This window comes from Martes martes (genome assembly GCF_963455335.1).
Source record: "Martes martes genome assembly, chromosome: 2".
Lineage (NCBI taxonomy): Eukaryota > Metazoa > Chordata > Mammalia > Carnivora > Mustelidae > Martes > Martes martes.
The window spans coordinates 80,074,663-80,101,639 of NC_137889.1; the positions used below are offsets into that span (position 1 = coordinate 80,074,663).

The following is a 26,977-nucleotide window of genomic DNA, read 5'->3' on the forward strand; positions in this document are numbered from 1 at the left end:
GATATAATTCACATACTATAATTTTTATTATTTTTATTTTTTTGCAGGAGGCCACAGCAGCCTCCTGAATCATGGCACAGAATCCAGCGAAGGCCATGTGCATGATCCTCCCCTGCCCTCTGGGCTCTGACACCCACTGCAACCTCCTCACCCCAGAGGAAGAGCCATAGGAAGAGGGCATGGGTGGGCAATCCATGGAAAAAAAGAAAAAAAAATAAAAAAGCCAGCTGAAATTTTAATAAGGATTGCACTGGGTCAGTAGATCAACTCAGGTAATACTGCCATCTTAACAACAGTTAGTCTTCCAACCCATGGCATGGGGATGTTCTGCCATTTACTTAGGTCTTCCTTGATTTCTTTCAACAATGTTTTATACTTTTCAGTATACGAGTCTTATATTACTTTGGTTCAACTTAATCCTCTCTCTCTTTTTTTTCTTTTTTTAAGATGTTATTTATTTGTCAGAGAGAGAGCAGAACAAGTAGGGGGAATGGCAGGCAGAGGGACAAGCAGGATCCCTGCTAAGAAAGGAGCCCAATGCAGGACTCGATCCCAGGACCCTGGGGTGATCATGACCTGAGCCGAAGCAAATGCTTAACCGATGAGCAATCCAGGTGTCCCTTAATCCTCTTTAATTAAGAAAAAAAATTCTGTAGCTTCAGGAATACCTTTCTGAACAATTCAAACTATATGTGCAATTAAATTTCATATATTAAGGGCACAGATAAGGGATAGTGATAACAACTAGGTAAGAAATTCAAAATCTTCTTAAGAGGATGGTAAGGAGGTTTTCAGCCTAAAATATTTTAATGTAGTCCTTAAAACAATATTGTGATGTAATAAGAGGAAATAAAAACCTTATTCATAGCTCTAAATTGTCCCAATTTAAAATTTATCAATTATTAGAAATTTAAAGTGCCGCCCTCTTGTGATCAACTTTCAAATAAACTGATGGTCTTCAACTTTATTCATCTACAATCCTTGTTATTTCCCACAAGACTTTTAAAAGTTATTTAAAGACTGAAACCTAAAACTAAACCCTATAAATTCAATACAAACAAGAAAGCTAAAACAAAACTTTCCCACCATCCAGTTAATGAAGTCTGCATTCCTAAAGCCAATAAATTCCTTCTTTAGAAGTAATCAGACTCCAATTATAATGTTCTATTTGCATGTAGTGAAAATCAATAAAAAGTGTCCTAATTATTGAGGTTTTTTTTTTTTTTAATAGCTATAATAAGAGCTTTTCTGGACAATCCTAAAGTTCACATTCTATTTTAGATATTATAAATATGTGTGCTATTTGTAGTATTTAAATAGTATGGAAAGACTGCCCCCCGCCCCCAGTTTCTGAAGAGCTTACATTCTGAATCTAATACTAAAGTCTTACATATTTCACTGAATTACCTATCAACCTTGGGTTATAACCTGCCCAAGACCTACAACACTCTTATTTAAGCAAACAGACAACACTATCCACATTCATTTAACACTCATCGACCAAATAAATTTACAATGACAAAAAAAAAAAAAAAGGTATATTGGGAAAGCAGTAAAAGAAATAAAAGTTTTTTAAAGCTGGAGAAGGGAGAAGTCTAAAAGAAACATGATAGAAGCAAGAATTTGGAAGCTTAGAAATGGAACAGAGGGGGGGAAAACACCCTTAAAAGCCTTAAAAGACAATAGGTCTTAAATAATCAACTGTCTTGTTCAAACAAACCCAGCAAAATCAAAGTAAAAGAGCACAGCCCTTAATGAAGTGGCACTTTATTAATATGCTGTTTTTTTAACACATTTAACACAATGTAGAGTTTCATTGTGCAGAGGATACCTTCCTGAATCTGTTACATCACATGCGTCAGTATGGATGCAAAACTTTGAGTATGAATGTACAGCCTATATGATTATATAAAGTGTATTTAAGGGCAATAACTACATTATTTATCTTAAGACAATATGTATCATTATAACCTGAAAATTAAATAAGGTTGTTGATTAGTTAAAAAACATAGAGAACAATGATGTATTCTCACCTCTAAGTCACTGACGTCAGTAAATGGGTCAGAAAGCTGTTACAGGAGCCTGCATTATGAAACTCTGAGTGTGAAGCAAAGGGACTGCATTACCTCACCACTGCATGACCAAATCTGTATGTATGTCACTGCATAAATAAGACATCTGCAGCTCACATAATCATGATGTGAATTTTCAGGGGAATAAGTTTAAACATGTCACTTACGCAGTATACAATCAGAGAATCCTAGGCAACCGTTTCATGTACTTCAGGTATCTAAAGAGACTAAACTTTCTGAATTGAATTCAACGCTTGAAATGAATTCAGTGGTTATGTCCAGTTTCTTCTATTACTCTTAGAATAAGTCATCTCAAAAGAAACTTAATTTAAATGGCTTATGTCACAAGGAGCTTATAAACTCAAGGAGCAGACATTATTCTAAATGAAGCTGTTAAATGGAAGGCAATATTATCTAGCTTGAATTAGATGACTTTACAGATACATTCAATCTAAACTTGAGATCTCTTAGTTGTAACTAACGGCAGGAATGGTAAGAAGTGATGTTTAAATGGCAGCAACAAGTAAGTCTAATGTTTCACCGTGCGATATGAATACAACCATCACAGATTTGGGTAGGTAGGAAAAGCAGAAAAGCTTTGGAAAAGGCATCAGGAAATCTCTCCTCCTAACTCTGAGGAAACAAAGAACACTGGAGGTGAGCAGAAGAAATGTAAATTACAGGAACAAAGATTCTGGCTAAATTTTTCTTCAATATAGAGCACAGCGGCCAAATATTAGGTTTAGTGATGATTAGGGATTTCAAGTAAGGTAAATAACACTGAAAGGCAAAAAGGAAGACAAGCTTTCTTATTTTCCTTTCCTAGGAGCAAAATGGACCAAGTAATATTTTGAAATAGACAAGATGGCCTTTTGGATCTTCCTAGGCATTTTTTCCTACCCTCTCCCCAGGTGTCCAGCAATCCTGCATTACCCCAAACCTCATTCTGAGGTATCAATGCCCTGGTCTAAAAATTAAAATTAAATCGGGGGCGGGGGGCAGGGGGGCTTGAGTCTTCCCAGTGAGCTGTCTGCATCCATTTGCATTTGCATGGTCTAAACAGATCTGTAAATGTATGAGATTTCAGGCAGCACAACCAAGAGAAATTAAAAATATCAGCAGGGTAAGGGAAGAGGTATGGAGGGCATGAGAGGCCAGGTGAAGCAACTCAGCTCTATCCAGGAACCACTTCCACCCCTTCCTTGCCCTTAGAGGTCACCCCAACTGCTCTGCTCTTCACTTTTCACCTCTAAATTTTAACCCTTGTTTCCCCTTAAGAGTTGGTCTTTATTAAAATAATCTACAAATTGGCATGGAATTGCCTTTACTCAGCAAAGATACAAAAGCGCAGAAGGGTGAGGTGCTGAGAAAGATTAGCTCTCAAACCAACCTGAAATCTGCAAACCCCAGAGAAAAAGCAGACCTGCTTGCTGCATCACAGAGCAAGGGCTTTCTCTTAGATAAACAAGGAAATGTAGGACCTTCAGGGAGTTATATTATTGGATTATAAATGTCTTTTCTATGCAAACAAGAGATATTCACAGACTGGTTACATTTCAACAAACTTGACTGCAGAAAAACAAATGCTGGAGCATTAAATCACTTGAAGTATCCCAACCAACATTTCTGTCAAGAAACTATGATATGCAAACTGAGAATCCCCCAACAGCTCCTCCCAAGACAAATACAATTCACGTGACCACAGCTATTTTAAAGGACCCTTAAAAATGGAAGTTATTTTTCCCCAAATTTTTCTAGTCTTGAAGACCAACAGGCACATGATGCTCTAACCAGGAAGCAGCATTCTTGGGGACAATAAGCTTTTCCTTCTACCCTAGGAAGGACATCCTTTTTACAAAAATAGATGCTATTTGAAAGCAGACTGGGCGACCATAAAAACACTGCAGCCCAGCAGACAAGAATACTGACAGGGCAACTGGAATGAAACTTTCCATGAAAATAAAAACAAACAAACAAACCTTTGCCCCAAACATAAACCACATATCAAAACCAAAAAGCATTCTCTAGTTGTCCACAACCTCACCAACTCTCTTGCTTGAGTCTATAAACACAACACAGCTCTAACAGGAAAGTCAGAAGGAAAGTTTTCTGCATCTTGGGCTCTTTCTCTAATTTCCCCTTAGAGGCTCATTCAGAATATAATCGGACTCATAGCAAATTTATAGTGCATTTAAAACTAGCTTTCAATTTCGCTTGTTCACCTGAATCGGTGATTTGCCAACAACTTACAATATATTTTAATACACTCTTTGGAGATCTGAGAAAAGAAAAGTATTCCTCTACCCTTTCCCACAATTAGTATTGTGCACTCCTTCCTCCTTTCCTCTAGAGACTCTTTGTAAACAACAACGGGAGAGGCAGTATTTTGCACTGCATTACGAGGAAAAAAAAAAGATATGCATCTTGTGAAGCTATGTATTTTTTTAAAGATTTTACTTTTAAGTAATCTCTACACTCAGTGAGGGGCTTGCACTCACAACCCAAAGATCAAGAGTCACAAGTTTCATGGACTGAGCCAAGTCAGATGCCCTATGAAGCTGTGTATTTAAACTATAAGCAGTAAGGTGGTCAAAGGGTATAACCCTCCAGTTATAAAATAAATTAAAAAAAAAAAAGGAAAGTTGATTCTTTAAAAAGACTTTTTATCTCAATCATCAAAGAAACTAAGGCCAAGATTATGTTACAATTAGCAGGCCTATGGAGACCCCAGGGTTAAGCGTCTACAGATTTAAACATAAGAAGAAAGAAGTAACCTGCTTAAGTGGCATCAGTACTGATGCCAATTTATTCTCCCTTGCAAAGACAAAAAGGTAATTTTCCTTGTAGGCCAAAGATCACTAACAAGGAATTACAGAGCTATGTCTTAAACATTATTAATAAGGACATTAAAAGCTAGAATATTCAAGGTTCAAACCCAAGTGCATAGCCAAATGGGGTAGATGGCAAAAAGGTGAGAAACCTGCAAGTTTCTCTGTGTCTACTGACACAGTGGTAAGGCTGAAAAGTTTTATTTGTAAGATTCTCCACTTTTGTACACTAAACCATATAAAACATTTATTCTAAAAAGGATATGGAAAGAACATAGGTTTGGGTGTCAAATGGCACAGAGTTCACATCCTCATCCCCATCACTGCCAAGATGTGTGACTTCGGGTGCCTACAGAGACTATATTTGCAAAACAAAGTAAATACTACCTACTCAGCTAGGCTGTATAGCTAACATATTTTATTTCAAAACAACACTTGGCACACATAGACCCCTGGAAACTAGTAGCTGATTTTATTACCTATGAGATCAGAATACAAGCACATAGTAATGCTACAAATATAAAATTAAATATCGTCTTGAAATCATATACATCAGAATTTTTACAAATTAATGTACCCTTTTCATATGTATCTCTAAAAAAATCAAAATAAAGTCAAATGAATTGTTTATAAAACTTTTAAAGGGTCCCTTAAATTGTCTGCTTTATAAATCCCAATTTTTGTATCAGGTTTGGTAGGCAGAAGATGCCTATTACCTCCAGAGCACCTACCTGTGCACTGTTTCAAGCCCGTCCCATTCAAACCTCCTGCTTCCAAAACCCCCCAGGAGGGCTTCTGAATAAAGCCCAAACACCAACAATCTCTTGCATCCTTCCCATACAAATGACCTACAATCCTTGGGTCCAGTCTCACAAAGTCCCCCTCACCCTAGTGAAAAGCATGTTTCCCAGACCTCATTTTGCAGTGTGGACTTCCTCTCTGAGCCAATAAAGATCCTACTTCCTGTGCCACTCATATGTGACCTTGCACATGTGTTCTGTGCAGCCTCTTTACTTTCAAGGGTTTGCATTTTAAAATCTCAACTAGACAATAAGCACCTTGAACAAAGTCACTCTGTTCTCCTTTATACCTTTTTCTAATCTGTGTTATCAACAGACTGTGGATGCACTAGATGCAAAGAAAAGAAAGGGCAACCTTCCTGCAGGGGTGGTGGTATACAGCACCTTAAAGTAAATACTTCTGAGAATCACAACAGAAAAAAGAAAAAACAGGTTTCCAATCTTGGTGTTCAGAGCTGTGGGAAACTCCTACAGTCCAAGACAATTCTGTAAAGGGCCACAAGGGGGCAGTGAGGCCCAACAGTCCTTTTCCATGACTGGCACTCTCCTTCATTAGTCTCAAGTACATTTCCATTACATATATACTTAAGAGATTTGAGTGTTTAAAGCATTCCTTAAGATCATCTGAGAAAACAACAGGTCCTTTCCCTTGTGCCTCTAATGAAAAGGGGTTGGGGGGGGAGACAAGTCCATCAGCACACCCATTAAAATCACTTAATTTCAATCATCCCCAGCAGGGAACAATCTTATTTTAAAGCAGCTTCCCTATACCACATGTCCTAGCAAAGCAACAGAGCATTTAAAACAAAAAAAATCAAATCATAACACCGCTGAAGTGTTTTGTGCAATCCAAGTCCTTCGTATCCCAGAGTTACACCATCACACAGTTCGTGGGAAAAATCCATGGTGGAGTGTATGATTTTCAGTAAAATTCTTAAGTTCTTAAACATCAATTTCAACCTTAAATCCTGTGAAGACTGTTTCTGAGCTTACTAATTTATACCTGAAAGGAAGTAATCTCCCGGAGTTGTAATTTCATTCAAATTCACATATCAAAACTCAGGAAAATGATATTACTGGTCATCTTGGACACAGCTTGAATATATTTCTCCAGCTTCAGGCTTTTCAGCATTGTATCTTTACAAGACACATGCATAAGGAATTCTGGAAGTAAAAAGTACAGATTCAAGCTATTCTGTTTGACTAAAATTTCCTCAGGTGCTTTCCACCGGAGAAGGCATCCCTTATATCTTTAAAAAAGAGAGTTTTTGAACAGTTGCTAAATTTGAGACAAAAGTACTTACAAAGTCATTCTCTCCTGAATTAACCATGACAATTACAAGATAGACATCTAGGTTCAACAAAACACACCCTTGTCCCAAGACTCCTCTACTTCAAGTTGGTGTCAAGGAGACTTAAGAGCAGTTACGTTGTAGGGGAGATGAGCTGAAAAAGATAGAAAAGTACTTCATAAATTCTAAGAGAGAGATGAAGTCTATCCTCATTCTCAAAGAGTTTACCTCTCACTGAAGAAAATGCAAGAGTTAAAAGCTACAGCAACAGCAGACATCACAAGGCAATTTTCATGATGACTAAATGAGCGGCATTACATTGAACAACTTAGGGTGCATACTGCGCCCTATGTTCATGGTCATATCTTAAGGGAGAAAATCCATTGAAGCAATTAAGTTTCACTTGTAAAGATTAAAGTTTCTCATTAGAAAAATCAACAATTTAGTTGTAACTAAAAAACTCTTCTTTTGCACAAATGAGAAAAATACCGTGTCTAAATCAGTCCACGATTCCTGTTTTCAAGAGTCAGTATCAGTATTTCCCCTTCAGAACAATGCATTACCACCAAGTTTACAGCTTCCCAGAATTCACATCTCCTAGGCAGCAAAAACAACATATCTTAACTTTAAAGTCACTATCTTACTCTAATTTCTCAGAGTAAAAAATTATATAGTCAAATTTTAATTTCACATGTACAGAATAACACACTAGAAAATTATTTCCAGTAAATTTAATGCTAACCTGGCTTTTGCTCTCCATGATTAAGCTAGCAGTGAATGACTACATTTCAAGATAACATTTAAACATCTGATTAAGAGTAACAACCAGAAGCTCAATCAGGGGGACACAGGCGTGCACACGCACAAACACACACATGTAAACACAGAAACATGCACATACCGCTCTAATAAAATATACCTGGACTATCATTCATTTCAATTTAAAAAAAAAAAATCAACCAAACATACTCTCTCCTCCCCAACACTCCTCTAAACAACACAGTTAAAACCTACAGCTTAGTGTTCAACTCATTTCCCAGAGACAGTCTGGCTCTGGTAAAGACTGTAGAAACCTTGTCAAGTTGGGGTGGGAGAGGGTAGCTGACGTACACCAATCCACTGAACACAATTTTTGCAACAAGGGGCCCTAGAGTCTACAAAAATCACCCTCAGGACACCTCAAGTTTCAAATACCGACCTAATTCCAGAGGCTCAACTAACGGTACTTATTTTGAATCACTGTACGAATGTCAATATTCCTACAGCAGTAGAGTTTAGACAGTCCTAACATAATAAAAGCAAAGCAGAACAGGTCACTGAGGACACAAGTTCTTTATTGCCTCTTAGCAGAAAGGAAGAGCTTCTGAATGGAAGCAGGTTTAAATATAGAAAACTTCACTGCTGCCATTTTTCTAGGACAAAAGACAAAAATAATTTGACATCTGTTTTTCCCATCTTGAATGTTTTACTGAGGAGTCAACCACCAATATTATACTTTTTCTCAAGCTTTTCTATTTCCCGAGAAAACAGGAGAAGCAAATGAGAACAGTCTACATATGTAATTAAAGACTTCCAACCACATTAATCAGAAATTAACTAAATGCTAATTTTAGGTACTCTCAAAATTCAGATCTGTCCATAAAAGGTAAGGTGGCAGGAAGGGGGAAGTTTGACCATCTAACCAGATAAACACTTGATGGTGGGGTGAGGGCAACAGTTACAGAAAAGCAAGTGTATTATTCAATTACAGGCAAGAATTAAAGAAACATATACATAGAATATATTTTATATTACACACACGTATAAAATTCGAATCAAGGGTTCAACTAGAAGGGACAGCAGGTCATACTTTCTGAAGCATCCTACCTTTCAATCATGTTTTGAACTCTCCGTTGAAACTAAAATCTAACCTCTTTTTCCTTATCCTACTGTAACTGTTTCACCTCACCCAAGTGTACAGGATATGCCATGCACGCATGACAGCTTCAATCTGCATGTGTACATTAAGTTTACATGTTGGGCTCCATGACTTCCATAAAGAAACAAACTTGGCCTTCTGAACAGCAATACTCTGACATCAACATACACACACAACTCTGAACCTGCTGGACCATCATTTCCAAGATTCTCCAGAAATCAGAAGGATGCAAAGAGCACTTCTGTGGCAACAGTGACCCTCCTGTGAAGTCAAGGATTGCAAAGAAGCCATCACAACCAAACAGGGAGGTAAGAATGAAAGGTGGGAAGATGGCTCCCAGCTCCACATTTCCTATGATACATGTTCACAATTTAAATGGTGTGCCACTTCAGAGCCAGCGTTACATAGGGTAAATGGGTTTCTGCATCGGCCCTGGCATCCTAGAACAAGAGGATCCAGACAGGAAGAGGGAAAAGGAAGCTGTACGATTTCCCCTTCCTCGTAAAAGACAAATTTCAAAGAACAGTGAGATGGCTCCAAATGTAGGTCCACAGGAACATTTTTGCAAGTGAGTGGCAAGACGAAAAAACATGGACAATATGGTGAGATTCTCGATTAGCTAAGTATACACAATTTAAAGAGCTCTCCTTTATGTTAAACGATCCTAATCATATGTTTTTTGCTTTCTTTGAAAATAAATTGATACTAGATGATAACAGTTCATTGTTTTGTCTAATACCATTAATAGAAGAAACTTTTTTTAATTGCCAACATTATGTTGGTAATTTAATTTCTGAATGATAGGGAGTTCAATGCTCTTAATTCAATGAAATCCAAAAACCTGGGACACCCACTTAGGCAATCAGACTACTGAAGTGGTGGGGGGTAAATACAAAATTTTCAAAAATTATTAACCTCTTACTTCTAGCTCTTATTCTCAGAACTTTCCAAAGAAAAGCACTGCAGGTATTTTGACCTCCCCTCAAAAAGGGATTTCAATAAATTTTAATTAAAGAAATTTCTAACACTGGAAACTTCTGGTGGAATTCTGGGCCTTAGGACAGAATGAAAAATTGGCAGAAAACACAGCAAGATATTTTGAGCAGGGTAGGTATTCAGAGGGAGTCCTGCCAGGCAATTCTCCTATGTACTCTCTGTCCACCAGGCCATTGGGCTAAGAGTAGGAGTCATTTGAACCACACTGCCTGAGTTCAAAACCTGACTGCCACGTAGTAGCTCAGCATCCTTGAGCAAGTCAAGTCACCCAACCTCTCGGTAGCTGTTTATTCACCTGTAAAATGGGGCTTACAGCAGTGACGCTTCATAAAGTGTTTAGAAGTGCCTTGGCATATAGTAGGCACTTTTTTGAGCACCAGCTACTACTACTATTAGTCAATGTTGAATGCCAATTATGGAAATCTAAGGCACAGGGCTGCTGCAGTGGAGGAGATACCAATAATTCCCCAAAATTTGTCAGGCTCCAGAGACCTCCTAGCAACATACTTACAATAACACTTCAGTGTTTTGCGGTTGTCCTCTTAGATAATTTCTGGATTTAAAGGAAAATACAATGCTGCAAGACTCTTAACAGGAGACAGCTAAAGAGGTAAAGAATGGTTAGATTTGAAAAGTAATAAAGAATCTTGAATACACTTCGTGTTCTTTGTGATACAAATGAGACTTCTACCTAGCCCAAATTTCAACACAGGGTAGGGAAGACCCAGAACCTGTTTAGACATCATCCCTTCCCTTCATTCACAGTTCGCAGGCAATCCTCAGTCAGTACTGAGTATATGCTCTGAGCAAACACTGTGCTAGATGTCATCTTGGAGGACAGAGATTGGAATAGAACAACTCTGGTCCTCAAAGAAACTCAGTCTTTAACATATATAAAACATCCTCACAACTGGCTACAATGCAAGACAGAGATTCAGTTGTAAGCCATGGTTGGCAGAAGACACATTTTCTACTCCCAAATTCAACAAATGCTTTCTGTCACTCTACCACTGCCGCCAGCCAACAGCAGAACTTCTAAATCATATCACATATTTTCTTCTCCCATAGGCCTCTGATCCTCAAAACATGTATTAAGAGAATTAATTATACCAGAAATCTTAAATATCTAGAACCTCACTCTTTCATTTGACAAATTGTTATTGAGTACCCACCACACATAAGGAAATGTGATAGGATCCAACAGTCAGTATTAAATCCTTTTACCATTAGAGAAGGAGTGTCATTTCCAAAGTGTAGGTTTATTGAGTTATTTACGTCTATTACAGATCAATAATAAAATATTTAGCAATGCCTTAAAAGTGCAAATAAATTTACATTCCTCTAGGGAGAAACGCCAACTTAGCAGAACCACCAGCTATGCTAAATTTGTGTTGGGCACAGCCTTCCACTGTCCTGCACCCAGTCTGCTGTCAAAGCCAAGTGCCAACTATGATGAACAGAGGAGGAAAAAAAGAAAAAGGGAAGACAAAGGACATAATTGCTTCCTCTCTAGTCACAGGTCTCTCGCCATTATTCATCGTCACAGTCTAGCTATTGAATGTACGCATAAGCTTTGTGTGCTTTACAAATACCTGTAAGCACATTCTTCTGAATTTTATCAGTAGTAGTAATTTTGGGAGGTTGGGCTTTTGAATATATCAAACTTTTACCCAGAACTACGTCTAGTGAGTGAATGGATTTTTTAAGCTAAAGCAGGCTCAAAAATTACATGCAATTATATGAAGAGGTAACTTCCTTGTAGGACTCACTAAGCAACTCTGAGGATAACACCACGTTACAGCCTAAAAATGTTTTGAACAGCAACATTTTTTTTAAATTACTTGGAAATGTAACAAATTCTAAAGATAATACTTTCTTAGATAGATAAGCCCTGCTTTATCTTTAATTTCACTTCATTATAGCTGATCCTCATTTTTGGTAGAAAACAGTACATCAAAATCAAATAACAGATAATTATGGAACTAAATCTACTATATTACATGACTCGTACCTGTGTACCATTTAATCCTCCTTAACTCTAAAATATGTGGCAGATAACTAACCGTTCTATTTCTTATTCTTTTGGAATCAACGCATTGTTTTATTCATGAAGGTAAATCTTAGATGTCACTGAAATGATCCAAATGTAAACCTGTCCAAACCATTGCTTCATCATGCCAGTGAGGATTCTACCAAACACAAGTATTGCCCAGGAGGCCAGTTATCTTAGGAGTAGAAGATTCAGTGCAAACATGTGAAATGCAGAAAAAAGTCTGGTAGACCAGTAAACTCCTCCTCAGAACCCCACTACCACCACCAAAACACTCATGCTGATCCTGCCTTTAGTATTAATACCCTGAGCAAAAATTAAGTTTTTACAAATTAAAACAGAGAAAAAAAAGAGTAGCTTTTTTTATTCACCTTTGTGTGCTTTTTCTGAAAGTGGTAAGTCATTCAAACACAAAGTAACAGCACACACCCAGATTTTTAAACTATTAACATTGTGTTCTCTGTAACATTTTCCATTCTTTCCTTAGCAATGAAAAGTTTCCCACCTCAGAAAATCTTCACTTGACCCTTCCTAAATCCTCTATAGCAACAGCTCTATTTCTTAGTCAAGATTGTGGTATGAGAGGTTTGCATTTTTTGTCCATTTTCTCAACTATCCAGTTATTGTATAACCTTTTGGAATCTGATCTTCGCCCTTAAATTGAAAGTCCTTTCTCCAAGATCACCAATAATCTGCTTAAAACAAATTAATTTTCTCCCCTCCCCTGTGTCAAGCACTCTTGTAGGTGCTAAGGATACACTAGTATATAAAACAGACTAAATTCCCTGTCTTTGTGGAAACTGTTGTCTACTGGGACAGAAGAAATGGAATAACCAAAGTATAAAAACTGTTGATAGTGATAAGCTGTAAGAAGAAAAAAATAACAAAGGGAAGGACAGTATGAGATGTCATAAAAGGTGGCAAGTGCTGACCACTCCCTCCCCCTGGGTCTTCCCAAAGGGCTCTGCAGGCTGCACCAAGTCTCTCCAAGGTGAGTATCCCAAGGCTGGCCTTTGAACCTCACTCTTCTTTATAAAATCCTTTCACTTAGAAGTCACATCTGCTCTCAGTCTACCTTTACAAACGACTCCCTGAGGCTGATTTTCTTACAAATGACCACAAACACCAGCTGATGAGTGACCATTCCAAGCTGACGGAGCATTGCTTAAAATGGTAGCTAAAATCCACAGTAAATTTCCCCTACACAAACCTTTCGATTTCTCTTCTTCTGCTACTGGTACAAGTGTCCCAGCTGCTCTGGGGAGAACCCTGGGACTTATCTTCGACCTACAGCTGCAACTTATAGTAGCTCTTTTCTCCTTTTCCAGACATTTAGTCTTTTCAAATCCAGTTAAGTCTTTTGTCATACTCTTTTTTTTTTTTCCATTTTATTTTCAGTGGCATGGACAATATTAGAGCTATCGCCCCTTTTATCATGCATAATATAAGGGACTCCAAACAACTGTGTAGGCTGCCCCCTGCCACCCCTCCAGTGAAAACTTCCACCAATCACCAAATTCCAATTGCATCACACATGCATTCACAGTGCTTTCCACGTCCTGCACCTGAGATCCTATCCCAAACTTATTCCACTCTTCCTCTACTGCATTCTCTATGTGGATGGCTTTTCTGCCTCTCAGCATGCCATGCAAGATGCATGCCTCCCTCTGCCTTGCACATATCCAATGCCCAAGCCATCCTGATGGGATTCTCAGCTCACATCCTTTGTGATGCCTTTTCAGACCACTCTACCATTCTCTTTCTTACTTTAATATCCTAAACATTTATTAATGCATCATTCATAAGTAACTTACCATATGTTTGTTAGTATTGCTGGTATTTTTTAACATATATAAAATGAAATATCTGCAAGAACAAGTCAATATGGACAATAATAAAGACTGTATGCTCTCAGAGAGGACCATATCTTATACCTCTTTTTCCTCATAATCCCTAGGAAAGATCTAGAATTAATGAAATCCAGAATCTGACTAGCAGAGGACTCGGTAGCCAGTAGCTACACTAACTTCCATACTTTGAGTAGTCCTGAGACTAAAAGAGATTAACAGAGTGATCACACTAAGATCCCAATGCAATAGGTTAAGTGAGAATGTAGAATATGTGTCTGGTCACTATTTATCATCTGCAAATAAACACATCTTTCCTCTAGAAGAGCTCATCCCTCTTGCCCAACAGCCCTCCACCCCCACCACACCTACTGCCTGAGTCTCTAAAGGGGTTGTTTGGTTTTAATTTATGCATCTACTCTTTTCTTTCCGTCTCTCTCTCTCTCTCTCTCTCTCTCTCTAAGTAATCTCTACACCCAATGTGGGGCTCACACTAACAACCCTGAGATCCTCAGACTGAGCTAGGCAGGCACCCCTTTCCTTACATCTTTACAGCATCAGTCTGCATTTGGCCAGTTCCTACTTCCTAATTTTTTTATTTCTCTAACTTCAATTCTTTTGGTTTTTTTTTTTTTCTTTTAACCCATGATTTTTTTTTTTCCAATCTTCCACGATATCCACTGCTTACACAATTTGTTTGATGTCTGACAGGCCAAAATAAAAATACCTGTGTTTCTATACTCAATCTAACATGAATTCTTCACTTACAATAACTTGAGTTTGAAAACTGTTAGGCAAAGAAAGGATACACTTAATTCTATTCATGTATACATATATAATCTATAGAAAATCAGTCAAAATACAGCTCAACTGTATGTTTTTTCCTCTAAGTTAAGAATGTACTAATTTTAAAATAACAGTTGCATGAGAAAGGATGACAACTTTAGACCAGGTGGCCCATTCTAAATGTTCTAGGTGAGGCAACACTAAATAAGAGTTATTTATAAGTCATCATTTAATTAATATCCAAATACCTTAAGAGCCAATAATAGTTCAACAAACCAGCTGGAAATCAAATATCAGATATAATTACTCACAGCTGGCTTTATTCAACTGATGTCATATTAAATAAGCTTATCCCACAGACCTTTCCCCTCCCCCACCCAGGGGGAAAAAATTCCTTTAAGAAACAGAAGGCCCTTTGTGTTGTCTCTTTTTTTAAGTTTGCAGAATATATTCCATTTTAAAGATTTTCAGCAGGAGTACATAATATTAAAGATTTTCAGTAGGGTACATTGTTATTTTTTATACCATTCTATGTGCTTGTAATATTTCAGAGTCTAGGAGTTTTGTTCTCCTTAAAACTAATACAAAAATAACAAACTGGACTAAGTCACAAAATACAACGGACATCTGTATTTTTATGATCTGGCATTCAGTTTACTGTTTTGACACTGAGTTCTATCTATAATTTTTCTAGAGATGTCGTGTCTCACCAGCTTAGTAATCTGAATTATCAAACAAAAAAACTGGTTTCAAAATACTGTTTCAAGATATTATTTAAATCATTTCACTATATTGTACCACCCACGTTGTATGAAGGGTAACCTCTTTATAAACAGTAACTAGTACCCATTCCATGCCAGGCACTGTGATGCATGTTCTACATCTATTATCCCTTACTTCCATAACAATCTCACATGTCGATACTTTATATCTAATAATTACCAAACAAAGAAATCAAAGACAGTTTTTAAACTGCTCCCCCCCAAACATACACACAAAAAGATCATTAATAAGCAAGATTATGGTATTTATATAACACAATTTTCAAATCCCAAATATTCTAATATTCATTCCTCTCATTCACTCAAATTCATTCTCATATTCAAATTCTCTCCCTCTCCCCGCCTCCCTTTCCTTTAAGAAAGAAAAAAAAATGAAAAAAAAATTACTGGTAGTTATACATGTTATAACTACCTAATCAGCTAACTTAAAACTAAAGTCATACTTTTGAAACCTCACGATTAGTTCCGGTGTTATTTCATATATGCCATACCCTTTCAACAATCACCTTTCCAGAAAATTAAAACTAAATGCATGCCCAGTAGCAGCAATTTAGAAATACGTTAAGTCCAATCATAACATGTCACTTAAAAAAAAAAAGTTGGTAAATTATAATATACCTTGATACAAAGCTACATAATACAAATTACTGAAGCAATTGGCAACCTTCAAAGCTTAAGATTCTTTGATCATTTTATATGCACAACTATTTCTTCATACCCATCTAGATATTTGACATGATTTCCACAGTTGTAATATCTCCACTTATTTTTCTGATCCTCTTTGACCTTCCAGTATATCCATCTCGGCATCTTTCTAAACTCTACAGCATCTAGCCTACAGTATGTCCCTCTCTGAAAATACACTGAGTCAATGAACAATTTTTTTCCCAAAGCTCTGCAAAATGTAACTCTAATCTTATGCCCACCAAATTATTTCAATAGATTAGTTTTAACATGAATTTTCTTGGATTGCCTTAGACAGTTCCACCGGATTGATTTAATTTATGGATTTTTAAGAAGGGTGAATTTCATTTATTAATCAGAGCTTTCATTTTTGCATGAAAGACAAAATTATTTTTCTCCAATGTATAATGTATAAAAAGAAATGGACTTATTCACAATAGCCAAGGTATAGAAATAATTTAAGTGTTCATAGATGGATAAATGGATCAAGAAAATGTGATATATTTATACAGTGGAATATCATTCAATTTTTGAAAAAAGAAGGAAACCCTTTCATCTGTAACAACCTGATGAATCTGGAGGGCATTATGCTAAGTGAAATGAGCCCAAGAAAGAAAGATAAATACAGCATGGTAAAGTATCACTTATATGTGGGACCTTAAAAATTTTTTTTTAAAAGTCAGATTCCGAGAAACAAAGTAGAAAAGTGGCTGCCACGGACTGGGGGGAGGGAGATAGGGAGAAGCAGGTGAGAGGATAGACACTTTCAGTTCTAGGATGAATAAGGCCTGAGGATCTAATGTATAACATGATGACTATAGCTGATTACACCTTGTTGTATAACTGAAATTTATTAGAGTAGAACTTAAATGTTCTAAACAACAACAAAAAAGGTAACTGTTGGTAACAGATGTGCTAACTCAAAGTGGGGAACCCTTTCACAATGTATGTGTATGGTAAATCACTACAGTATACATTTTAAATATCTCACAAGTTTATGTCATTTATCCTTCAACAAATCTGAAAAAAATTAAGATAAAAAAAGAATTCTGGAAACTGAAAAGAATTTGAATTATATTTTGAATGCTTTCTTGCATTTCCCCTGAGCTTCTATAGTCATTTTTATTTGCTCTGTTCTATCAATATAATCAACTTTACCCAAGAAGAGCAAGGATCCGCAAGTAACAACAGCTACTTTACCATCACGACCAACTGCTTACTCAACTATCAGTTTTACACAGTAAATAATGTCTCCATGATTAGCTCTCATTATATGAAAGACTAACAGGATGTTACTGGGGCTTTTGGGGGGAGAAAAAATTCTACTACACTTTTATAAATCTGTAAGGTTTACAATAATACACAAAATCATCTGAGCAGGAAAAAAAATTTTTCACTGTAAGTACAATAACTGAACCATTTACTTCAAGTACTCCCATCTTCCAGTAGGGATAAATACCTAGTAATCAACTATCTTTGCAAGAATGATAGCATACAAAATTTAAAAACAAAACAAAAATTAAGCACTTTACAAAGCTCAGCACGTGGTGTCCAAGTCACCAGAAATGTTTTCCTATTATATGAAGAGGTGTTAGCAAGAGGGTAGCAATAACAAAACGACTGTATAGTTTTATCTCATAGTTACATCTGTAGTTGTATGTATATAATGAGTGCCTACACTATGGCGTTTCACCTACTTCTTCCCTCCCTGAGAAATCTGTCTGGAAAAAATAGTATAAGGAGTAACAGAGGAGACTCCTGAAATGCACCATTTACCCGCACAGTGGGTAAGAGACTGAGCTCTAGGCCAGGCTTCGTTGAAACCCAACAGTCTACCCCTTGCATGTTTTCAACTGTGGACAAAGTAACTTAACCTGAGAGTCTGTTTCATATGAAAAATGGTGGCAAAACTAATGTTCAACCCCTCAGGCTGTTGTAAGGATAAAATGACAGAATGCCAGCAAATCCTTCAGTTGCTCTTTTGATATTTGGGAGGCATAATGTACAGAGGGGGGCAGAATTTGTGTAGGTTCTCCATCCAAGTATTTTTACCTCTTAAATTTCAATGCAGTAAGTAAACTCCACTTGAATAATTAATTTATACAAGACACCTGAATTTTAAGTTTGAAGATTTGAAAGTATGCTTCTCTGGAAGTTGAAAATTATTTTCTAATAACAATTATGACAGTTCAGATTAATTTCTTCAATATACATAAAGACTCTCAGGTTTTTAATAAACATTTAAAGGTGTGTCAGAAATAGAATATAAATGAGCAGAATGGAAAGTTTCTAGTTTGTCTGCATGAAGCCTTGTGAGGACTTTACTCTCCAGAATTTTATAATGCATGTTTTAAAAAGGTATGAAAGTTCAAAACATATCTGGGAGATAATCTCAATTACTGTAGCTCTCAAAATATAAGTCTTCATTGCCTCTGTCAAGCGACTATTATATTCCTGAAAGACATTGCCATTCTTGATTTATTCATCAAACCTGACCACACACTAGGGATCAAATTTAATATATATGAAGAAAAGCGATTATGTATGGCTACAATTAACAAACTATCACAACTGACATCACAATCTAAATTATTTAATTCAAAGAACATTTTCATGAAACAAAAACTTTAAGGGAACTAAAATTGTACATGATGCAAGCTTCTAAAAATATAATTTAACTATTTTAAAAGAAAACCACCTCCAAATAGTTAAGATCTTCTGACTACCTCCTTTCTAAGCCCAGCATCATCAAAGAAATTTGTTACAAAATTCAACTTTACTAACAATTTTGAATTCATATTGAGCAATCAGTTTCTAACAAGTTAACACATCTGTCTTAAAATGTTTAGAATACTACATAACAATCCAGTTTTTACGATTATATCCAAGATTATTTTTAACCATATACATGAAAGAAGGTCCTCATTCAAGTTATCCTTTTTTCCTCTCCTCAAGATTTTTTCCAGTGTAATCACGTATCCGATCAAAAACATTAACATATCAAAACCTATAGCTTTAAAGAAACTTATTTTCTAATTAGTTCCAAATATATAATCACAAAAAATTAGCAGAAGATGGAAAATGTATAGGAGATATTACTGAAGAAATTGTTGAAGTATTTTTACCTTTTAAATCTCAAAGCGGTAAGTAAACTCCACTTCAATATCCATTCCTGCCTTGCACTTAAAGAAAAGTTTCATTGTGAAAAGAGAAAAAGATGATGATTTTCCAGACTGCATAAAAAGAGCCTACATTACAAATTCACTTAAACCAGGTCCACTTCATTTTGGAGTCATTACTTTGAAGCACAAAGTAGCAGATGTTCATCCTTATAGTTTGTTACACATAGATAAAGGTAAACTGCACATCATATTAAGGATGTTCCCCAACTCTAGTCTAAGCTCTGTGGGTTTCAATGCTGTTGATTTGAAGTAGACTTTCTTCACATGTGTGCTACTGAATGAAATAAATTAAACAAACACCTGTAGCCATAGTCCCAATACCATCAAGGATATTCCTATGTTATGAGTAGGACTTTGAAGCTTTGTTCCACCATCTACCTTGGGCAGGTGTGACCTTGGGCAAGTTCCTGAACTTTCCACATCTGTAAAATGAGGACAGAAATAAAAGTATGTTTTCATTGGGTTTGAGAGAGGATTAAACTTGCTTAAGTATTAGCTATTGTTAAGATCTCATAGAGAAGCATGACTAACAGTTATTGGCAAGAACACAGAAGAATCAATTGGTAAAAAGTACATTTCATAGAATAAATAACACTTTAAAACGAAGATAGGAAAAAAAAGGGGGGGGGTTTCCTGGGTGGCACGGTCAGTTAGGCATCGCCTCTGACCCTTGGTTTTGGCTCAGATTGTGATCTCAGAGTTATGGGACTGAGTCTCAGGTTGGGCTCTGCACTCAGTGGGGAGTCTGCTTGGGTTTCTCTCTCCCTCTTCCTCTGACCATCCTGTTTGTGCTCGTTCTCTCTCTCTAAGTAAAATATTTTTAAAAATTTTTAAATAAAATGAAGTTAGACAGCCATGCCCATCTATGGTATACTTGAGGTAATAAAAGACTTTTTAGAAGTCTTTGCACAACTAGAATATCAACTTGTAATGTTGAACAATGACAGTTTATTGATGAAAAACTCCTATTAAACTAAAAAAAAAGTGAACGTCCAATTAATATGAATCCAGTGCTACATTTCATACTTGGAGTTGAAACGGAGTCTCTTCTGTACAGATTAGTAAAAGCTTGGTTGGAGGGAGATCAATAGGATCTATGCTACAATTGTCTTGCATTTTCCCACAGGAGCATTCACCTGATGATCTGAAGACAATACTGTTTGCTCCTCCTAAGAAAAAGGATGCAGCTGCTTCCATCTGTAAACAGGGAGCTGCTATACATGTTAACAACACTATTGTTCACCCCATCAGTTAAAATCGCTTCCACACTTCTAATGAAGAGTTGTAGAATTTTTATATGCTGCTAATTTAAAAAAAGAGGGGGAGGGGAGAAGAAAAAACTATTTAAGCCATGAGGAAATACCTAACAAAAGAGCAAAAAAACCCACAGAAAGCAATGAATGGGTTGTTAGAGAAATGGACGCTTCCGCAATGGCCTAGCCAATATGCATATCCTTTCTAAACAACAGATCTCTGAAATTTTGAAGGCTGGAAAATAGAATGCCTCAAATTTAATTTGCCATAATATATACAAAGAGAATTTTATAGTGGTCAAACTCAATTCTGAATTTTTTTTTTTTAAATTGACATCTTGGACAGTAAGAACAAACTATGCTTCGTTTTCTTAGAAATATCGTAGTTGACCCCATTACAAGTTCTACAATCTGAAGAAAATTCTCCACACAGATTCAGGTGACAAGTTTTTCCCAAGAGAAAGTAACGATGCCTTGCCACTTTTGCAATTCTGTAGAATCTGAACTTAGGAATTCTTAGTTGTAAAATTGGGGGAGGAGGATGCAAAATATAAACAGCCACATTATCCAGAAGGACAAAGGCTGAAGGACAAAGAGACACTGCAAATGATAGAGGTAGCGGACAATGATTAAGAGAATGTATTTTGGCATCAGAACCCAGTCACAGTCCTCCTGACTTTGCTATTTAGTGCTGTGAGATGCTGGGAGAGTTACTTCACAACACTAAACTTAAATTTCACCATATGTAAATTGTGGGTATTATCTATGCTGTAGAGTGCTGCTGTGGAAATCAAATAATATAAAGTATATAGGACACCTGGGTGGCTCAGTCGGTTAAGCCACTGCCTTTGCCTCAGGTCATGACCCTAGAGTTCCAGGATCCAGTCCCACATGTGGGCCCTGCTCAGCAAGGAGTCTGCTTCTTCCTCTGACCCTTCCCCCTCTTATGCTCGCTCGCTCTCTCTCTCTCTCTCTCAAAAAAATAAAATCTTAAAAAAAAAAAAAAGATAAGGTATATAAAGCATTCACATATTGGCAATTATCTAGCTATTGCCATTATTTCAAACTTAAGGGGGAAAGAATTAGCCAGACTCCATGATGCCCATCAAGGCAAAATGTGAGGAAGGGACTTTTGGCAAGGTGGCCAGTAACAGTTTCTAGTTTCTTGAAGTTGTCATGTCTGATTTAGCAAGTACTGTTAGTAAAAATTTCATTATTTTCAACAAAATTGAGTTAAGGTCATACAAAATGAGCAAACTGAGAAGACTTTGATATGTGCTTTTCAGATACTTTGGATGTTCTCCTAAATGAACAATCTCTGCATTTTTTTTTTTTACAACCACCAAGGGTTGCCATTGGTATTAACTTACTTTTTCCCTTCTTACAAAGAAAACATTTGCACAAAATGTTCTATAAGGAACTCTATAAATGTCAGGTGTCCACTACTTAAAAGTAAACACATTTGGGTAGGAAAATGCTAATGATGGCTGAAAATATTTTAAGTGCCTTCAATAAAGATGGTTTAGGTACTGTCCCCCATGGAAGACTGGGGATTAACTAGGTAATCTTTTTTTTTTTTTTAAGATCTTATTTATTTATTTACTTATTTGAGAGAGAGAGAGAGATCAGCAGAAGGAGTAGAGCGGCAGAGGGAGAGAGAGAAGCAGGCTCCCCGCAGAGGAGGGACTTGATCCCAGGACTCTGGGATCATTACTTGAGACCAAGGCAGATGCATAACCAACTGTGCCACTCTGGCACCCCTAAGTAGATAATCTTAAAGTCCTTCCAGACTGAGGACACAAGAAAGAGAACCAAAGAACAGTCACTTGCCTTCCTTTGCTTTTTGTTCAAATATAGTCTATCTCTATACCTGTATTTGCACCTAAGTAATAGTATTTTCCCAGATAAGGAGAACAATGAAAGATAAAAGAACACCGAACTGCAGTTCCTAGAATTTATTGTTGGAACTGCAGTTCCTAGAATTTATTGTTGGACAGGGAGTGAAGAGGGCGGATGCAGAAGAATTAACAGGAACTCTCCGTCTTCTCACTTGTGGCAAAAATGCAATGCAGACATTATTAAGAACAAAAATTATAAAAACCTGCTAGTTTATATTTTCCTCCTTTAAGAAGAAAATATTACTGACTTTCAGTAAGCTCTGAAATGCTGAATAAACAAACTGGGTTAAATACCCAACTGCGAGAATTGTTAAATGGTACAACCATGGGTACCCTGTGTTAGTACCAGTACACACATTCCATTATGCTTTGCTATCACTGCCACCTGCCTCAGTCCATACGCCAACTCCTCCCAAAACCCAGGTTCCCTACCCCAGTCACAATGCCACTGCCATTAATTAACTCAAGAGGAAAGGGAAAAGGGGGTGAGGTGAGGTGATATGGCTTTGATTGCTTAAGGGATTATCACAGGAGAAAGGTGATTCCTTTCTCAGAGAATGAAACTCTAGTACAGATAGGTATATTTATTTGTTGGGGTCTTTTTTAAATTCCTAAAGGGAAAGTTGATATTTTAAAGAACAAGAAAAGCCACTGCAATACAAAGATTCAAGTTGTTACCTCTTAAATTTTCCCTCCATCCTCAAGAGCGGGCTTGGTGAAGAATTCCTTTTCACAAATAGATTATAGATACCAAGCACAACAAAGCTTATAAAGTTGTAAAACCTGTTCTTTGAAAAAGCCATTCATTCATCTTGGCAAACAGGTATAGTCAAGTTAAGTCAAAGGCAGGGCTTTGAAACTCTGGAAACCATTTTAAAAGGTCATAGGCTTATGATTCCCAAACTGGAAAGTAAAGAATACAATAAACCCAAAATTCAGCAATAAAGTTTAGAAGTATCAGCCATAATGGATGAACACAATAAGCACGTAATTTAGGAGTATCACCAATAATAGATGAAATATTAATGGCCGTGTCTCTCACAAGTGCTTCGTAACAACCCTGCTGGCTATTTTTTTTTTTTTTTTTTTAAGACTGATACTGAATTGGTATACCCTGCAGGCCAGCATTTACATTGTTATTACATAGCAGTTTCACTCAGGCTACTCAACCACAATCATCTGAGATCCCTACAACAAAGGGCAAAGCTGCAGTCCTAACCTCAAGGCTAATGGAGTCTGCATACACTCACTGACATTGACAGATCATGAAGTTCCTTATGAAGAAGGTACAATTGAGCAGTATTTTTTCCTCACGTTGAAAGGACAATGCAAGAACCCTGACTAACCAAATAAAATGAACAGCCAATAAACCAAGCTACAGGCACACTAGGTAAATAGTTCCTAAATTAACTGAGTCACAGGGTGAGCTTCTTAAATAATACATATTACTGAGCCTCTCTCTAGCTATAGTAATTCTTTAACTCTGGAGACCTAGGAATCTGTATTTTTCACAAGCAGAATCTGTGCCTCCGCTGTCCAAAGTAATTCTTAAAAGCAGATGAGTCTGGGGAAACACAGACTTAAGGGAACACTTGAAGGAATCTTTGGTTTCCTGTCATGTGTGACTGGGTTTCTTGTCCAAACCACCTAATACCACGGTACTTGCTAATCTTATGGTGTTAGATGACACTGTGATACCAGAATTATGATTTTCCACATAGGGTATAAAAATCATAGTATTTGTTTACAGTAAATCAGCTTTACAGCTATCATACAGTAACATAACTAACCAAAGATGCCATTAACCAGGTAACTGAAAATGCTAACATAAGACATCCTAATGATTACAAGCAGCTCCTACTTAAATTTTTTAGAATAAATGTATATAAGCATTTGTTAGTACTTTAAGGAAAACAAAAACATAGCATATTGGGACATGGTAGGGAGTAGACTTGGCGAGGGGCAGAGAAGGTCTGAAAGCCTGGATTTCAATCCCAGTTTTCCTACAAAGAAACAAACTACCAAACTTCCCTGAGTCTCATTTATAAAAAAAGATAATAATGATTTCATAGGTTTACCAATGCAATTAAATAAGGAATAGGTGTATACCATCAGTAAAAATCAAAAATACATTTGAGCATCTATCTTGTCCTAGAGTAGAGTAGTCTCTACTCTAGACTATTCTATTCTTTTTTATCAATCAAAAATTTATTTCCATTTCAATTATTTTTGTTTACAATTTTCTCTTTCCCAGCTCTACCTGACTCTAAGATTGTGACCTACAATGCAAGCCATCATTCAAAATTATTATTGTATTTAGTAGTGTCAAACTCATAAAAACCACCTGCTTGAAAAGGATCATTTTTCAAGCCTCAGAAGAGTCTTATGAGGTAGATTCTTTCATTCTCCCCCCTTTTACAGATGAAAGAGTTTAAGCAGGTTAAGTAACCTGCCCAAGTTCACACAGCTTATAAAGGAAAGAAATAGCCCAGCATTCTTAACCAGTATGATAAACTATATCTTTCCCCCCAACCTCTGCTAATTCAGGATCCTGCATGACAAAATCAGATCACACGCTTCCAGTTAGGTTTAATACTCCTTTCCCAGCACATTAAATGAAATTGTCTCTTTAAACCATTTATCTACCCCATCTGGTTGGTCAAGGATATCTTGGTGTATTGCCAATGTACTTTTTTTTTTTTAAATTCTCTGTAAGCACAAATTTCAAGCTTAGAATGCTTTTTGCCTGTTACCTACCCTTTATTATTAATAATTGTAATTTATATTTACAATAAACACAATCACCATTTCAACTGGACTTAGGACTCCACCAACTTTATCCAAAGAGATCAGTGAAAACCTAAGAGCAAGCACAACTATTCTGCCTAATTTTGCATTTTTATGGTGGGTTAGACAGCAGTTCACAACAGGCAGTTTTCGTAAGTTTAACACTACTAAATCAAATACTTGAATTTGGATGATGGCTTCATTTTAGGTTAGAATATTGAGAAGAGTTGAAGAGACCTGGAAAAGAGAAATTATAAACAGTAACAACAACAAAATCAACTTGGTGATACAAAATTTTGACTGCCTGAAAAATCTGTACTTTATACTGTAATTAAGGATATTTTTCTCAAAGGTTTCAGAGCAAGCAAATTAGAAAGTGACCATTTTCAAAGTAATTATTTAGCTTGTCTACCCTTTAAAACAACATACTGTATACTTATAAATATATTTTTTTCAAGATCAGTCAATTGCCTTTACTTTTAAAAATGAGTTCACCTTGAAGCATAAGGATGCATTTACTTATTAAATGACACAGGTCTGCCAAGAGAGAGTACTGTTTTATTCCTTAAGAAGCAATCAAAAGACATACTTGAAAACTGTCACATTTTCTGCAGGACTACTCAAATTAATTCCAGAAGTTTCTCCTATTCTAAATAGAGTCAATTCATGTGGGGAACTATAAAATAATGTCCAATAATGGCCCTATTACAGAAACAGATAACATCTCATCTGTTCCACTACCTGGAAACTTTTTCCACAAAGAAGCCCATTATCTCCTTTCCATTAAATACGTTTCTTCTCAAGACGGAACTGTATTACTGAACATTCCCACCTTTGTTCAAAGCCAAAGGGAAGAAGAAATGCCTAAACATTCCCTTTTCTAATCCTCTTAGATCATGTCAAAACAAGGAAGAGGAAATAAAAAGAAATGTACACAAGAGACTGTCAATCAAAATGGAAAATCAAAACTGCTCACCTTAAGTTTCATACTAACTTTAACTTTTTCCCACCTATCTACACTTTTGTAAAACTTAAAAATCTGTCTTTCCCTTCTAGTTTAAGGTTGTCTGTCCTCTATTTCCAATTTCAGAATCACTGTAGCTATACCGACTAAATGTTTCCCCATGTGGGAAACCTGTGGCTTAGGTTACAGAAGTTATAGGATTTTCTGTTTTTCAAAATATCACATATTTTTATAATATTGAGTGTTTAACCCCTAAAAATTGTGCTTTAAATAAGTATGGAATCTACTAAAAACCGGTGCATACTGTATACTTATAAATAGATTATAAAAATGATTGGCTTTCTAGGCAAATACAATTATAGCATGGCACAGGGACTATCCTCATACCAATTACTATCAATAGAACACCTGTTTCACAACCACTCAATTTAATGTAGAATCTTAGGTACCAATGCAGTAACAAGGTAAGAAATCTGACTGCTATCTGAAATCAAATCCTATCTGAGATTCTGAGCAAGTCATTGATTTCTTCTGGGTCTTTGACCCCCAAGTGTGTGTTCTAAAAAGGGTTAAATCAAGGATCTCTAAATTCTAAAATCTCTTAGTCAATCACTAACTCAGTCTCTCACCTATCTCTAAAAACAGCTTATTGTACAAATCTTCAAATACATTAACATAGGGCATTGGGTGGCTCAGCCCCAATTAAGTGTCTGCCTTCAGCTCAGATCATGATCTCAGGGTCCTCGGAAGGAGCCCCACATTGGGCTCCCTGCTCAGCGGGAAGTCTGCTTCTCCCTCTCCAACTGCCTCTCCCTGGCTTGTACTCTGTCTTTAGCTT

At 36.6% G+C, this 26,977-nt stretch overlaps 1 protein-coding gene across 1 annotated transcript in view; it reads right to left on the reverse strand.

Moving 5' to 3' along the window:
* Positions 1-26,977, reverse strand: part of RAPGEF2 (Rap guanine nucleotide exchange factor 2) — a 239,931-nt gene that overhangs the window by 173,487 nt on the left and 39,467 nt on the right. The window lies entirely within an intron of this gene.